Source organism: Amia ocellicauda, chromosome 23 (assembly GCF_036373705.1).
Source record: "Amia ocellicauda isolate fAmiCal2 chromosome 23, fAmiCal2.hap1, whole genome shotgun sequence".
Lineage (NCBI taxonomy): Eukaryota > Metazoa > Chordata > Actinopteri > Amiiformes > Amiidae > Amia > Amia ocellicauda.
The window spans coordinates 73,535-88,735 of record NC_089872.1 but is presented as its reverse complement, the minus strand read 5'-3'; the positions used below and the strand labels follow the sequence as shown (position 1 = coordinate 88,735).

The window sequence follows — 15,201 nt, the reverse complement described above, 5'->3', positions numbered from 1 at the left end:
TTCCTGTTTGCCGCTCCTTAGTAATCCCGAGTTCTTGGTCTGATTGGTACTTATTCCTCGTTCATACACTTGATACCCTTCTCACCTGAGCATTGGTCCTACAGTGGAAGAGATCTCACCTTCCACTCGGGAATTCGTTGCTTAATTCGCGGCCAATGGTTTTCCCCATTCTATATAGAAGATGACGGCAATTATTGTAACAACCAGACATTTGTGTCTGTCTCTCTCTCTCACTAACTCACTCATCTATCTATAATGATTGGTACTTCTTTCTAAATCGTCCCATCCGGACGTTCCTGATACCCGCGCCTTAGTAATCCTGAGGTCTGGGTCTGATTGGTATTTTTCCTCCTTCAGCCGGTTCAAACACTTGTCACCTGAGCATTGGTCCTACAGTGGTAGAGATCTCACCTGTCACTCGGTAGGTGTCTGCTTGATTCGCGGCCAATTTTTTTTTCCGTTCTATATAGAAGAGGATGGCTATTATTTTAAAAACCAGACATTTGTGTCTGTCTCTCTCTCTCACTCACTCATCTATCTATAAAGATTGGTACTTCTTTCTACATCATCACATCCGGACGTTCCTGTTTCCCGTGCCTTAGTTATCCCGAGGTCTGGGTCTGATTGGTACTTATTCCTCGTTCAACCATTTGAAACCCTTGTCACCTGAGCATTGGTCCTACAGTGGAAGAGATCTCTCCTTCCACTCGGGGGGTTGTTGCTTGATTTGCGGCCAATGGTTTTCCCCATTCTATATAGAAGAGGATGGCTATTATTGTAACTACCAGACATTTGTGTCTGTCTCTCTCTCTCACTCACTCACTTTAATCTTCAATAATGATTGGTACTTCTTTCTACATCGTCCCATCCGGACGTTCCTGTTTCCCGTGCCTTAGTTATCCCGAGATCTAAGTCTCATCGGTACTTATTCCTCATTCATCCACTTGATACCCTTGTCACCTGAGCATTGGTCCTACAGTGGTAGAGATCTCACCTGCCACTCGGGAGGTGTCTGCTTGATTCGCGGCCAATTTTTTTCTGCGTTCTATATAGAAGAGGTTGGCTATTAATGTAACAACCAGACATTTGTCTCTCTCTCTCTGTCACTCACTCACTTATCTATATATAATGATTGTTACATATTCCTTGTTCAACCACTCGAAACCCTTGTCACCTGAGCATTGGTCCTACAGATGTAGAGACCTCACCTGCCACTCGGGAGGCCTTTGCTTGATTCGCGCCCAGTGGTTTTCCCCGTTCTATATAGAAGAGGATGGCAAATAATTGCAACAACCAGACATTTGTGTCTGTCTCACTCACTCATTCATCTATCCAATTATCTTTAATGATTGGTACTTCTTTCCCATTCAACCACTTAAGATTTTCATAACCTGAGCATTGGTTGTTCAGTGGTAGAATTCTCGCCTGCCACGCGGGAGGCCCGGTTTCGATTCCTGGCCAATGCATTCTCCTCGTTCTACAAAGAAGACAATGACTACATCGTCCCATCCGGACGTTACTGTAACCCGTGTTTTAGTAATCCAGAGATCTAAGTCTCATCGGTACTTATTCCTCGTTCATCCACTTGATACCCTTGTCACCTGAGAATTGGTCCTACAGTGGTGGAGATCTCACCTGCCACTCGGGAGGTTGTTGCTTGATTCGCGGCCAATGGTTTTCCCCGTTCTATATAGAAGAGGATGGCTATTATTTTAAAAACCAGACATTTGTGTCTGTCTCTCTCTCTCACTCACTCATCTATCTATAAAGATTGGTACTTCTTTCTATATCGTCCCATCCGGACGTTCCTGTTTCCCGTGCCTTAGTTATCCCGAGATCTAAGTCTCATCGGTACTTATTCCTCAATCATCCACTTGATAACCTTGTCACCTGAGCATTGGTCCTACAGTGGTAAAAATCTCACCTGCCACTCGGGAGGTTGTTGCTTGATTCGCGGCCAATGGTTTTCCCCGTTCTATATAGAAGAGGATGGCTATCATTGTAACAACCGGACATTTGTGTCTGTCTCTCTCTCTCACTCACTCACTATTCTATCTAAAATGATTGGTACTTCTTTCTACATCGTCCCATCCGGACGTTCCTGTTTGCCGCGCCTTAGTAATCCCGAGTTCTTGGTCTGATTGGTACTTATTCCTCGTTCATCCACTTGATACCCTTCTCACCTGAGCATTGGTCCTACAGTGGAAGAGATCTCACCTTCCACTCTGGAATTCGTTGCTTAATTCGCGGCCAATGGTTTTCCCCATTCTATATAGAAGATGACGGCTATTATTGTAACAACCAGACATTTGTGTCTGTCTCACTCTCTCACTCACTCATCTATCTATAAAGATTGGTACTTCTTTCTACATCGTCCCATCCAGACGTTCCTGTTTCCCATGCCTTAGTTATCCCGAGGTCTGGGTCTGATTGGTACTTATTCCTCGTTCAACCATTTGAAACCCTTGTCACCTGAGCATTGGTCCTACAGTGGTAGAGATCTCTCCTTCCACTCGGGGGGTTGTTGCTTGATTTGCGGCCAATGGTTTTCCCTATTCTATATAGAAGAGGATGGCTATTATTGTAACTACCAGACATTTGTGTCTGTCTCTCTCTCTCACTCACTCACTCATCTATCAATAATGATTGGTACTTCTTTCTACATAGTCCCATCCGGACGTTCCTGTTTCCCGTGCCTTAGTTATCCCGAGATTTAAGTCTCATCGGTACTTAATCCTCATTCATCCACTTGATACCCTTGTCACCTGAGCATTGGTCCTACAGTGTTAGAGATCTCACCTGCCACTCGGGAGGTGTCTGCTTGATTCGCGGCCAATTTTTCTCTCCGATCTATATAGAAGAGGTTGGCTATTAATGTAACAACCAGACATTTGTCTCTCTCTCTCTGTCACTCACTCACTTATCTATCTATAATGATTGTTACATATTCCTTGTTCAACCACTCGAAACCCTTGTCACCTGAGAATTGGTCCTACAGTGGTGGAGATCTCACCTGTCACTCGGGAGGTTGTTGCTTGATTCGCGGCCAATGGTTTTCCCCGTTCTATATAGAAGAGGATGGCTATTATTTTACCAACCAGACATCTGTGTCTGTCTCTCTCTCTCACTCACTCATCTATCTATAACGATTGGTACTTCTTTCTACATCGTCCCATCCAGACGTTCCTGTTTCCCGTGCCTTAGTAATCCCGAGGTCTGGGTCTGATTGGTAATTTCTCCTCCTTCAGCCGGTTCAAACACTTGTCACCTGAGCATTGGTCCTACAGTGGTAGAGATCTCACCTGCCACTCGGGAGGTGTCTGCTTGATTCGCGGCCAATTTTTTTCTCCGTTCTATATAGAAGAGGTTGGCTATTATTGTAACAACCAGACATTTGTCTCTCTCTCTCACTCACTCACTATTCTATCTAAAATGATTGGTACTTCTTTCTACATCGTACAATCCGGACGTTCCTGTTTGCCGCGCCTTAGTAATCCCGAGTTCTTGGTCTGATTGGTACTTATTCCTCGTTCATCCACTTGATACCCTTCTCACCTGAGCATTGGTCCAACAGTGGAAGAGATCTCACCATCCACTCGGGAATTCATTGCTTAATTCGCGGCCAATGGTTCTCCCCATTCTATATAGAAGATGACGGCTATTATTGTAACAACCGGACATTTGTGTCTGTCTCTCTCTCTCACTCACTCATCTATCTATAAAGATTGGTACTTCTTTCTACATCGTCCCATCCGGACATTCCTGTTTGCCGCTCCTTAGTAATCCCAAGTTCTTGGTCTGATTGGTACTTATTCCTCGTTCATACACTTGATACCCTTCTCACCTGAGCATTGGTCCTACAGTGGAAGAGATCTCACCTTCCACTCGGGAATTCGTTGCTTAATTCGCGGCCAATGGTTTTCCCCGTTCTATATAGAAGAGGATGGCTATTATTTTAAAAACCAGACATTTGTGTCTGTCTCTCTCTCTCACTCACTCATCTATCTATAAAGATTGGTACTTCTTTCTACATCGTCACATCCGGACGTTCCTGTTTCCCGTGCCTTAGTTATCCCGAGGTCTGTGTCTGATTGGTACTTATTCCTCGTTCAACCATTTGAAACCCTTGTCACCTGAGCATTGGTACTACAGTGGTAGAGATCTCACCTTACACTCGGGAGGCCTTTGCTTGATTCGCGGCCAATGGTTCTCCCCGTTCTATATAGAAGAGGATGGCTATCATTGTAACAACCAGACATTTGTGTCTGTCTCACTCACTCATTCATCTATCTAATTGTCTTTAATGATTGGTACTTCTTTCCCATTCAACCACTTAAGTTTTTCATAACCTGAGCATTGGTTGTTCAGTGGTAGAATTCTCGCCTGCCACGCGGGAGGCCAGGGTTCGATTCCTGGCCAATGCATTTTCCTCGTTCTACAAAGAAGACAATGACTACATCGTCCCATCCGGACGTTACTGTAACCCGTGTTTTAGTAATCCCGAGATCTAAGTCTCATCGGTACTTATTCCTCGTTCATCCACTTGATACCCTTGTCACCTGAGAATTGGTCCTACAGTGGTAGAGATCTCAGCTTACACTCGGGAGGCCTTTGCTTGATTCGCGGCCAATGGTTCTCCCCGTTCTACATTGAAGAGGATGGCTATCATTGTAACAACCAGACATTTGTGTCTGTCTCTCTCTCTCACTCACTCACTATTCTATCTAAAATGATTGGTACTTCTTTCTACATCGTACAATCCGGACGTTCCTGTTTGCCGCGCCTTAGTAATCCCGAGTTCTTGGTCTGATTGGTACTTATTCCTCGTTCATCCACTTGATACCCTTCTCACCTGAGCATTGGTCCTACAGTGGAGGATATCTCACCTTCCACTCGGGAATTCGTTGCTTAATTCGCGGCCAATGGTTTTCCCCATTCTATATAGAAGATGACGGCAATTATTGTAACAACCAGACATTTGTGTCTGTCTCACTCTCTCACTCACTCATCTATCTATAAAGATTGGTACTTCTTTCTACATCGTCCCATCCGGACGTTCCTGTTTCCTGTGCCTTAGTTTTCCCGAGATCTAAGTCTCATCGGTACTTATTCCTCATTCAACCACTCGAAACCCTTGTCACCTGAGCATTGGTCCTACAGATGTAGAGATCTCACCTGCCACTCGGGAGGTTGTTGCTTGATTCGCGGCCAATGGTTCTCCCCGTTCTATATAGAAGAGGATGGCTATCATTGTAACAACCAGACATTTGTGTCTGTCTCTTTCTCTCACTCACTCACTATTCTATCTAAAATGATTGGTACTTCTTTCTACATCGTCCCATCCGGACATTCCTGTTTGCCGCTCCTTAGTAATCCCGAGTTCTTGGTCTGATTGGTACTTATTCCTCGTTCATACACTTGATACCCTTCTCACCTGAGCATTGGTCCTACAGTGGAAGAGATCTCACCTTCCACTCGGAAATTCGTTGCTTAATTCGCGGCCAATGGTTTTCCCCATTCTATATAGAAGATGACGGCAATTATTGTAACAACCAGACATTTGTGTCTGTCTCACTCTCTCACTCACTCATCTATCTATAAAGATTGGTACTTCTTTCTACATCGTCCCATCCGGACGTTCCTGTTTCCCTTGTCTTAGTTATCCCGAGATCTCAGTCTCATCGGTACTTATTCCTCATTCATCCACTTGATACCCTTGTCACCTGAGCATTGGTCCTACAGTGGTAGAGATCTCACCTGCCACTCGGGAGGTGTCTGCTTGATTCGCGGCCAATTTTTTCTCCGTTCTATATAGAAGAGGTTGCCTATTATTGTAACTACCAGACATTTGTGTCTGTCTCTCTCTCTCACTCACTCACTTTAATCTTCAATAATGATTGGTACTTCTTTCTACATCGTCCCATCCGGACGTTCCTGTTTCCCGTGCCTTAGTTATCCCGAGATCTAAGTCTCATCGGTACTTATTCCTCATTCATCCACTTGATACCCTTGTCACCTGAGCATTGGTCCTACAGTGGTAGAGATCTCACCTGCCACTCGGGAGGTGTCTGCTTGATTCGCGGCCAATTTTTTTCTGCGTTCCATATGGAAGAGGTTGGCTATCAATGTAACAACCAGACATTTGTCTCTCTCTCTCTGTCACTCACTCACTTATCTATATATAATGATTGTTACATATTCCTTGTTCAACCATTCGAAACCCTTGTCACCTGAGCATTGGTCCTACAGATGTAGAGACCTCACCTGCCACTCGGGAGGCCTTTGCTTGATTCGCGCCCAGTGGATTTCCCCGTTCTATATAGAAGAGGATGGCAAATAATTGCAACAACCAGACATTTGTGTCTGTCTCACTCACTCATTCATCTATCCAATTATCTTTAATGATTGGTACTTCTTTCCCATTCAACCACTTAAGATTTTCATAACCTGAGCATTGGTTGTTCAGTGGTAGAATTCTCGCCTGCCACGCGGGAGGCCCGGTTTCGATTCCTGGCCAATGCATTTTCCTCGTTCTACAAAGAAGACAATGACTACATCGTCCCATCCGGACGTTACTGTAACCCGTGTTTTAGTAATCCCGAGATCTAAGTCTCATCGGTACTTATTCCTCGTTCATCCACTTGATACCCTTGTCACCTGAGAATTGGTCCTACAGTGGTGGAGATCTCACCTGCCACTCGGGAGGTTGTTGCTTGATTCGCGGCCAATGGTTTTCCCCGTTCTATATAGAAGAGGATGGCTATTATTTTAAAAACCAGACATTTGTGTCTGTCTCTCTCTCTCACTCACTCATCTATCTATAAAGATTGGTACTTCTTTCTATATCGTCCCATCCGGACGTTCCTGTTTCCCGTGCCTTAGTTATCCCGAGATCTAAGTCTCATCGGTACTTATTCCTCAATCATCCACTTGATAACCTTGTCACCTGAGCATTGGTCCTACAGTGGTAAAAATCTCACCTGCCACTCGGGAGGTTGTTGCTTGATTCGCGGCCAATGGTTTTCCCCGTTCTATATAGAAGAGGATGGCTATCATTGTAACAACCGGACATTTGTGTCTGTCTCTCTCTCTCACTCACTCACTATTCTATCTAAAATGATTGGTACTTCTTTCTACATCGTCCCATCCGGACGTTCCTGTTTGCCGCGCCTTAGTAATCCCGAGTTCTTGGTCTGATTGGTACTTATTCCTCGTTCATACACTTGATACCCTTCTCACCTGAGCATTGGTCCTACAGTGGAAGAGATCTCACCTTCCACTCGGGAATTCGTTGCTTAATTCGCGGCCAATGGTTTTCCCCGTTCTATATAGAAGAGGATGGCTATTATTTTAAAAACCAGACATTTGTGTCTATCTCTCTCTCTCACTCACTCATCTATCTATAAAGATTGGTACTTCTTTCTACATCGTCACATCCGGACGTTCCTGTTTCCCGTGCCTTAGTTATCCCGAGGTCTGGGTCTGATTGGTACTTATTCCTCGTTCAACCATTTGAAACCCTTGTCACCTGAGCATTGGTACTACAGTGGTCGAGATCTCACCTTACACTCGGGAGGCCTTTGCTTGATTCGCGGCCAATGGTTCTCCCCGTTCTATATAGAAGAGGATGGCTATCATTGTAACAACCAGACATTTGTGTCTGTCTCTCTCTCTCACTCACTCACTATTCTATCTAAAATGATTGGTACTTCTTTCTAAATCGTACAATCCGGACGTTCCTGTTTGCCGCGCCTTAGTAATCCCGAGTTCTTGGTCTGATTGGTACTTATTCCTCGTTCATCCACTTGATACCCTTCTCACCTGAGCATTGGTCCTACAGTGGAAGAGATCTCACCTTCCACTCGGGAATTCGTTGCTTAATTCGCGGCCAATGGTTTTCCCCATTCTATATAGAAGATGACGGCAATTATTGTAACAACCAGACATTTGTGTCTGTCTCACTCTCTCACTCACTCATCTATCTATAAAGATTGGTACTTCTTTCTACATCGTCCCATCCGGACGTTCCTGTTTCCTGTGCCTTTGTTATCCCGAGATCTAAGTCTCATCGGTACTTATTCGTCATTCATCCACTTGATACCCTTGTCACCTGAGCATTGGTCCTACAGTGCTAGAGATCTCACCTGCCACTCGGGAGGTGTCTGCTTGATTCGCGGCCAATTTTTTTCTCTGTTCTATATAGAAGAGGTTGGCTATTAATGTAACAACCAGACATTTGTCTCTCTCTCTCTGTCACTCACTCACTTATCTATCTATAATGATTGTTACATATTCCTTGTTCAACCACTCGAAACCCTTGTCACCTGAGCATTGGTCCTACAGATGTAGAGACCTCACCTGCCACTCGGGAGGCCTTTGCTTGATTCGCGCCCAATGGTTTTCCCCGTTCTATATAGAAGAGGATGGCAAATAATTGCAACAACCAGACATTTGTGTCTGTCTCACTCACTCATTCATCTATCTAATTGTCTTTAATGATTGGTACTTCTTTCCCATTCAACCACTTAAGTGTTTCATAACCTGAGCATTGGTTGTTCAGTGGTAGAATTCTCGCCTGCCACGCGGGAGGCCAGGGTTCGATTCCTGGCCAATGCATTTTCCTCGTTCTACAAAGAAGACAATGACTACATCGTCCCATCCGGACGTTACTGTAACCCGTGTTTTAGTAATCCCGAGATCTAAGTCTCATCGGTACTTATTCCTCGTTCATCCACTTGATACCCTTGTCACCTGAGAATTGGTCCTACAGTGGTAGAGATCTCAGCTTACACTCGGGAGGCCTTTGCTTGATTCGCGGCCAATGGTTCTCCCCGTTCTACATTGAAGAGGATGGCTATCATTGTAACAACCAGACATTTGTGTCTGTCTCTCTCTCTCACTCACTATTCTATCTAAAATGATTGGTACTTCTTTCTACATCGTACAATCCGGACGTTCCTGTTTGCCGCGCCTTAGTAATCCCGAGTTCTTGGTCTGATTGGTACTTATTCCTCGTTCATCCACTTGATACCCTTCTCACCTGAGCATTGGTCCTACAGTGGAAGATATCTCACCTTCCACTCGGGAATTCGTTGCTTAATTCGCGGCCAATGGTTTTCCCCATTCTATATAGAAGATGACGGCAATTATTGTAACAACCAGACATTTGTGTCTGTTTCACTCTCTCACTCACTCATCTATCTATAAAGAATGGTACTTCTTTCTACATCGTCCCATCCGGACGTTCCTGTTTCCTGTGCCTTAGTTTTCCCGAGATCTAAGTCTCATCGGTACTTATTCCTCATTCAACCACTCGAAACCCTTGTCACCTGAGCATTGGTCCTACAGATGTAGAGACCTCACCTGCCACTCGGGAGGCCTTTGCTTGATTCGCGCCCAATGGTTTTCCCCGTTCTATATAGAAGAGGATGGGAAATAATTGCAACAACCAGACATTTGTGTCTGTCTCACTCACTCATTCATCTATCTAATTGTCTTTAATGATTGGTACTTCTTTCCCATTCAACCACTTAAGTTTTTCATAACCTGAGCATTGGTTGTTCAGTGGTAGAATTCTCGCCTGCCACGCGGGAGGCCCGGGTTCGATTCCTGGCCAATGCATTTTCCTTGTTCTACAAAGAAGACAATGACTACATCGTCCCATCCGGACGTTACTGTAACCCGTGTTTTAGTAATCCCGAGATCTAAGTCTCATCGGTACTTATTCCTCGTTCATCCACTTGATATCCTTGTCACCAGAGAATTGGTCCTACAGTGGTAGAGATCTCACCTGCCACTCGGGAGGTTGTTGCTTGATTCGCGGCCAATGGTTCTCCCTGTTCTATATAGAAGAGGATGGCTATCATTGTAACAACCAGACATTTGTGTCTGTCTCTTTCTCTCACTCACTCACTATTCTATCTAAAATGATTGGTACTTCTTTCTACATCGTCCCATCCGGACATTCCTGTTTGCCGCTCCTTAGTAATCCCGAGTTCTTGGTCTGATTGGTACTTATTCCTCGTTCATACACTTGATACCCTTCTCACCTGAGCATTGGTCCTACAGTGGAAGAGATCTCACCTTCCACTCGGGAATTCGTTGCTTAATTCGCGGCCAATGGTTTTCCCCATTCTATATAGAAGATGACGGCTATTATTGTAACAACCAGACATTTGTGTCTGTCTCACTCTCTCACTCACTCATCTATCTATAAAGATTGGTACTTCTTTCTACATCGTCCCATCCGGACATTCCTGTTTGCCGCTCCTTAGTAATCCCGAGTTCTTGGTCTGATTGGTACTTATTCCTCGTTCATACACTTGATACCCTTCTCACCTGAGCATTGGTCCTACAGTGGAAGAGATCTCACCTTCCACTCGGGAATTCGTTGCTTAATTCGCGGCCAATGGTTTTCCCCGTTCTATATAGAAGAGGATGGCTATTATTTTAAAAACCAGACATTTGTGTCTGTCTCTCTCTCTCACTCACTCATCTATCTATAAAGATTGGTACTTCTTTCTATATCGTCCCATCCGGACGTTCCTGTTTCCCGTGCCTTAGTTATCCCGAGATCTAAGTCTCATCGGTACTTATTCCTCAATCATCCACTTGATAACCTTGTCACCTGAGCATTGGTCCTACAGTGGTAAAAATCTCACCTGCCACTCGGGAGGTTGTTGCTTGATTCGCGGCCAATGGTTTTCCCCGTTCTATATAGAAGAGGATGGCTATCATTGTAACAACCGGACATTTGTGTCTGTCTCTCTCTCTCACTCACTCACTATTCTATCTAAAACGATTGGTACTTCTTTCTACATCGTCCCATCCAGACGTTCCTGTTTCCCGTGCCTTAGTAATCCCGAGGTCTGGGTCTGATTGGTAATTTCTCCTCCTTCAGCCGGTTCAAACACTTGTCACCTGAGCATTGGTCCTACAGTGGTAGAGATCTCACCTGCCACTCGGGAGGTGTCTGCTTGATTCGCGGCCAATTTTTTTCTCCGTTCTATATAGAAGAGGTTGGCTATTATTGTAACAACCAGACATTTGTCTCTCTCTCTCACTCACTCACTATTCTATCTAAAATGATTGGTACTTCTTTCTACATCGTACAATCCGGACGTTCCTGTTTGCCGCGCCTTAGTAATCCCGAGTTCTTGGTCTGATTGGTACTTATTCCTCGTTCATCCACTTGATACCCTTCTCACCTGAGCATTGGTCCAACAGTGGAAGAGATCTCACCATCCACTCGGGAATTCATTGCTTAATTCGCGGCCAATGGTTCTCCCCATTCTATATAGAAGATGACGGCTATTATTGTAACAACCGGACATTTGTGTCTGTCTCTCTCTCTCACTCACTCATCTATCTATAAAGATTGGTACTTCTTTCTACATCGTCCCATCCGGACATTCCTGTTTGCCGCTCCTTAGTAATCCCGAGTTCTTGGTCTGATTGGTACTTATTCCTCGTTCATACACTTGATACCCTTCTCACCTGAACATTGGTCCTACAGTGGAAGAGATCTCACCTTCCACTCGGGAATTCGTTGCTTAATTCGCGGCCAATGGTTTTCCCCGTTCTATATAGAAGAGGATGGCTATTATTTTAAAAACCAGACATTTGTGTCTGTCTCTCTCTCTCACTCACTCATCTATCTATAAAGATTGGTACTTCTTTCTACATCGTCACATCCGGACGTTCCTGTTTCCCGTGCCTTAGTTATCCCGAGGTCTGGGTCTGATTGGTACTTATTCCTCGTTCAACCATTTGAAACCCTTGTCACCTGAGCATTGGTACTACAGTGGTAGAGATCTCACCTTACACTCGGGAGGCCTTTGCTTGATTCGCGGCCAATGGTTCTCCCCGTTCTATATAGAAGAGGATGGCTATCATTGTAACAACCAGACATTTGTGTCTGTCTCTCTCTCTCACTCACTCACTATTCTATCTAAAATGATTGGTACTTCTTTCTAAAACGTACAATCCGGACGTTCCTGTTTGCCGCGCATTAGTAATCCCGAGTTCTTGGTCTGATTGGTACTTATTCCTCGTTCATCCACTTGATACCCTTCTCACCTGAGCATTGGTCCTACAGTGGAAGAGATCTCACCTTCCACTCGGGAATTCGTTGCTTAATTCGCGGCCAATGGTTTTCCCCATTCTATATAGAAGATGACGGCAATTATTGTAACAACCAGACATTTGTGTCTGTCTCACTCTCTCACTCACTCATCTATCTATAAAGATTGGTACTTCTTTCTACATCGTCCCATCCGGACGTTCCTGTTTCCTGTGCCTTTGTTATCCCGAGATCTAAGTCTCATCGGTACTTATTCGTCATTCATCCACTTGATACCCTTGTCACCTGAGCATTGGTCCTACAGTGCTAGAGATCTCACCTGCCACTCGGGAGGTGTCTGCTTGATTCGCGGTCAATTTTTTTCTCCGTTCTATATAGAAGAGGTTGGCTATTAATGTAACAACCAGACATTTGTCTCTCTCTCTCTGTCACTCACTCACTTATCTATCTATAATGATTGTTACATATTCCTTGTTCAACCACTCGAAACCCTTGTCACCTGAGCATTGGTCCTACAGATGTAGAGACCTCACCTGCCACTCGGGAGGCCTTTGCTTGATTCGCGCCCAATGGTGTTCCCCATTCTATATAGAAGAGGATGGCAAATAATTGCAACAACCAGACATCTGTGTCTGTCTCACTCACTCATTCATCTATCTAATTGTCTTTAATGATTGGTACTTCTTTCCCATTCAACCACTTAAGTTTTTCATAACCTGAGCATTGGTTGTTCAGTGGTAGAATTCTCGCCTGCCACGCGGGAGGCCCGGGTTCGATTCCTGTCCAATGCATTTTCCTCGTTCTACAAAGAAGACAATGACTACATCGTCCCATCCGCACGTTACTGTAACCCGTGTTTTAGTAATCCCGAGATATAAGTCTCATCGGTACTTATTCCTCGTTCATCCACTTGATACCCTTGTCACCTGAGAATTGGTCCTACAGTGGTAGAGATCTCACCTGCCACTCGGGAGGTTGTTGCTTGATTCGCGGCCAATGGTTCTCCCCGTTCTATATAGAAGAGGATGGCTATCATTGTAACAACCAGACATTTGTGTCTGTCTCTTTCTCTCACTCACTCACTATTCTATCTAAAATGATTGGTACTTCTTTCTACATCGTCCCATCCGGACATTCCTGTTTGCCGCTCCTTAGTAATCCCGAGTTCATGGTCTGATTGGTACTTATTCCTCGTTCATACACTTGATACCCTTCTCACCTGAGCATTGGTCCTACAGTGGAAGAGATCTCACCTTCCACTCGGGAATTCGTTGCTTAATTCGCGGCCAATGGTTTTCCCCATTCTATATAGAAGATGACGGCAATTATTGTAACAACCAGACATTTGTGTCTGTCTCTCTCTCTCACTAACTCACTCATCTATCTATAATGATTGGTACTTCTTTCTAAATCGTCCCATCCGGACGTTCCTGATACCCGCGCCTTAGTAATCCTGAGGTCTGGGTCTGATTGGTATTTTTCCTCCTTCAGCCGGTTCAAACACTTGTCACCTGAGCATTGGTCCTACAGTGGTAGAGATCTCACCTGTCACTCGGTAGGTGTCTGCTTGATTCGCGGCCAATTTTTTTTTCCGTTCTATATAGAAGAGGATGGCTATTATTTTAAAAACCAGACATTTGTGTCTGTCTCTCTCTCTCACTCACTCATCTATCTATAAAGAATGGTACTTCTTTCTACATCGTCACATCCGGACGTTCCTGTTTCCCGTGCCTTAGTTATCCCGAGGTCTGGGTCTGATTGGTACTTATTCCTCGTTCAACCATTTGAAACCCTTGTCACCTGAGCATTGGTCCTACAGTGGAAGAGATCTCTCCTTCCACTCGGGGGGTTGTTGCTTGATTTGCGGCCAATGGTTTTCCCCATTCTATATAGAAGAGGATGGCTATTATTGTAACTACCAGACATTTGTGTCTGTCTCTCTCTCTCACTCACTCACTTTAATCTTCAATAATGATTGGTACTTCTTTCTACATCGTCCCATCCGGACGTTCCTGTTTCCCGTGCCTTAGTTATCCCGAGATCTAAGTCTCATCGGTACTTATTCCTCATTCATCCACTTGATACCCTTGTCACCTGAGCATTGGTCCTACAGTGGTAGAGATCTCACCTGCCACTCGGGAGGTGTCTGCTTGATTCGCGGCCAATTTTTTTCTGCGTTCTATATAGAAGAGGTTGGCTATTAATGTAACAACCAGACATTTGTCTCTCTCTCTCTGTCACTCACTCACTTATCTATATATAATGATTGTTACATATTCCTTGTTCAACCACTCGAAACCCTTGTCACCTGAGCATTGGTCCTACAGATGTAGAGACCTCACCTGACACTCGGGAGGCCTTTGCTTGATTCGCGCCCAGTGGTTTTCCCCGTTCTATATAGAAGAGGATGGCAAATAATTGCAACAACCAGACATTTGTGTCTGTCTCACTCACTCATTCATCTATCCAATTATCTTTAATGATTGGTACTTCTTTCCCATTCAACCACTTAAGATTTTCATAACCTGAGCATTGGTTGTTCAGTGGTAGAATTCTCGCCTGTCACGCGGGAGGCCCGGTTTCGATTCCTGGCCAATGCATTTTCCTCGTTCTACAAAGAAGACAATGACTACATCGTCCCATCCGGACGTTACTGTAACCCGTGTTTTAGTAATCCCGAGATCTAAGTCTCATCGGTACTTATTCCTCGTTCATCCACTTGATACCCTTGTCACCTGAGAATTGGTCCTACAGTGGTGGAGATCTCACCTGCCACTCGGGAGGTTGTTGCTTGATTCGCGGCCAATGGTTTTCCCCGTTCTATATAGAAGAGGATGGCTATTATTTTAAAAACCAGACATTTGTGTCTGTCTCTCTCTCTCACTCACTCATCTATCTATAAAGATTGGTACTTCTTTCTATATCGTCCCATCCGGACGTTCCTGTTTCCCGTGCCTTAGTTATCCCGAGATCTAAGTCTCATCGGTACTTATTCCTCAATCATCCACTTGATAACCTTGTCACCTGAGCATTGGTCCTACAGTGGTAAAAATCTCACCTGCCACTCGGGAGGTTGTTGCTTGATTCGCGGCCAATGGTTTTCCCCGTTCTATATAGAA

At 44.6% G+C, this 15,201-nt stretch overlaps 6 non-coding genes across 6 annotated transcripts; all 6 read left to right on the top strand.

Annotated features, from left to right (window-relative positions):
- The first annotated feature begins 1,395 nt into the window (after positions 1-1,395).
- trnag-gcc (transfer RNA glycine (anticodon GCC)) lies at positions 1,396-1,466 on the top strand. Its single transcript has one exon. It is a non-coding gene; the product is annotated as a tRNA-Gly (tRNA).
- Positions 1,467-4,353: 2,887 nt separating this feature from the next.
- trnag-gcc (transfer RNA glycine (anticodon GCC)) lies at positions 4,354-4,424 on the top strand. Its single transcript has one exon. It is a non-coding gene; the product is annotated as a tRNA-Gly (tRNA).
- A 2,027-nt stretch (positions 4,425-6,451) lies between these two features.
- On the top strand, positions 6,452-6,522 carry trnag-gcc (transfer RNA glycine (anticodon GCC)). The gene has a single exon. It is a non-coding gene; the product is annotated as a tRNA-Gly (tRNA).
- Positions 6,523-8,545: 2,023 nt separating this feature from the next.
- Positions 8,546-8,616, top strand: trnag-gcc (transfer RNA glycine (anticodon GCC)). The gene has a single exon. It is a non-coding gene; the product is annotated as a tRNA-Gly (tRNA).
- Positions 8,617-9,550: 934 nt separating this feature from the next.
- Positions 9,551-9,621, top strand: trnag-gcc (transfer RNA glycine (anticodon GCC)). The gene has a single exon. It is a non-coding gene; the product is annotated as a tRNA-Gly (tRNA).
- A 3,181-nt stretch (positions 9,622-12,802) lies between these two features.
- Positions 12,803-12,873, top strand: trnag-gcc (transfer RNA glycine (anticodon GCC)). Its single transcript has one exon. It is a non-coding gene; the product is annotated as a tRNA-Gly (tRNA).
- The last annotated feature ends 2,328 nt before the right edge of the window (positions 12,874-15,201 follow it).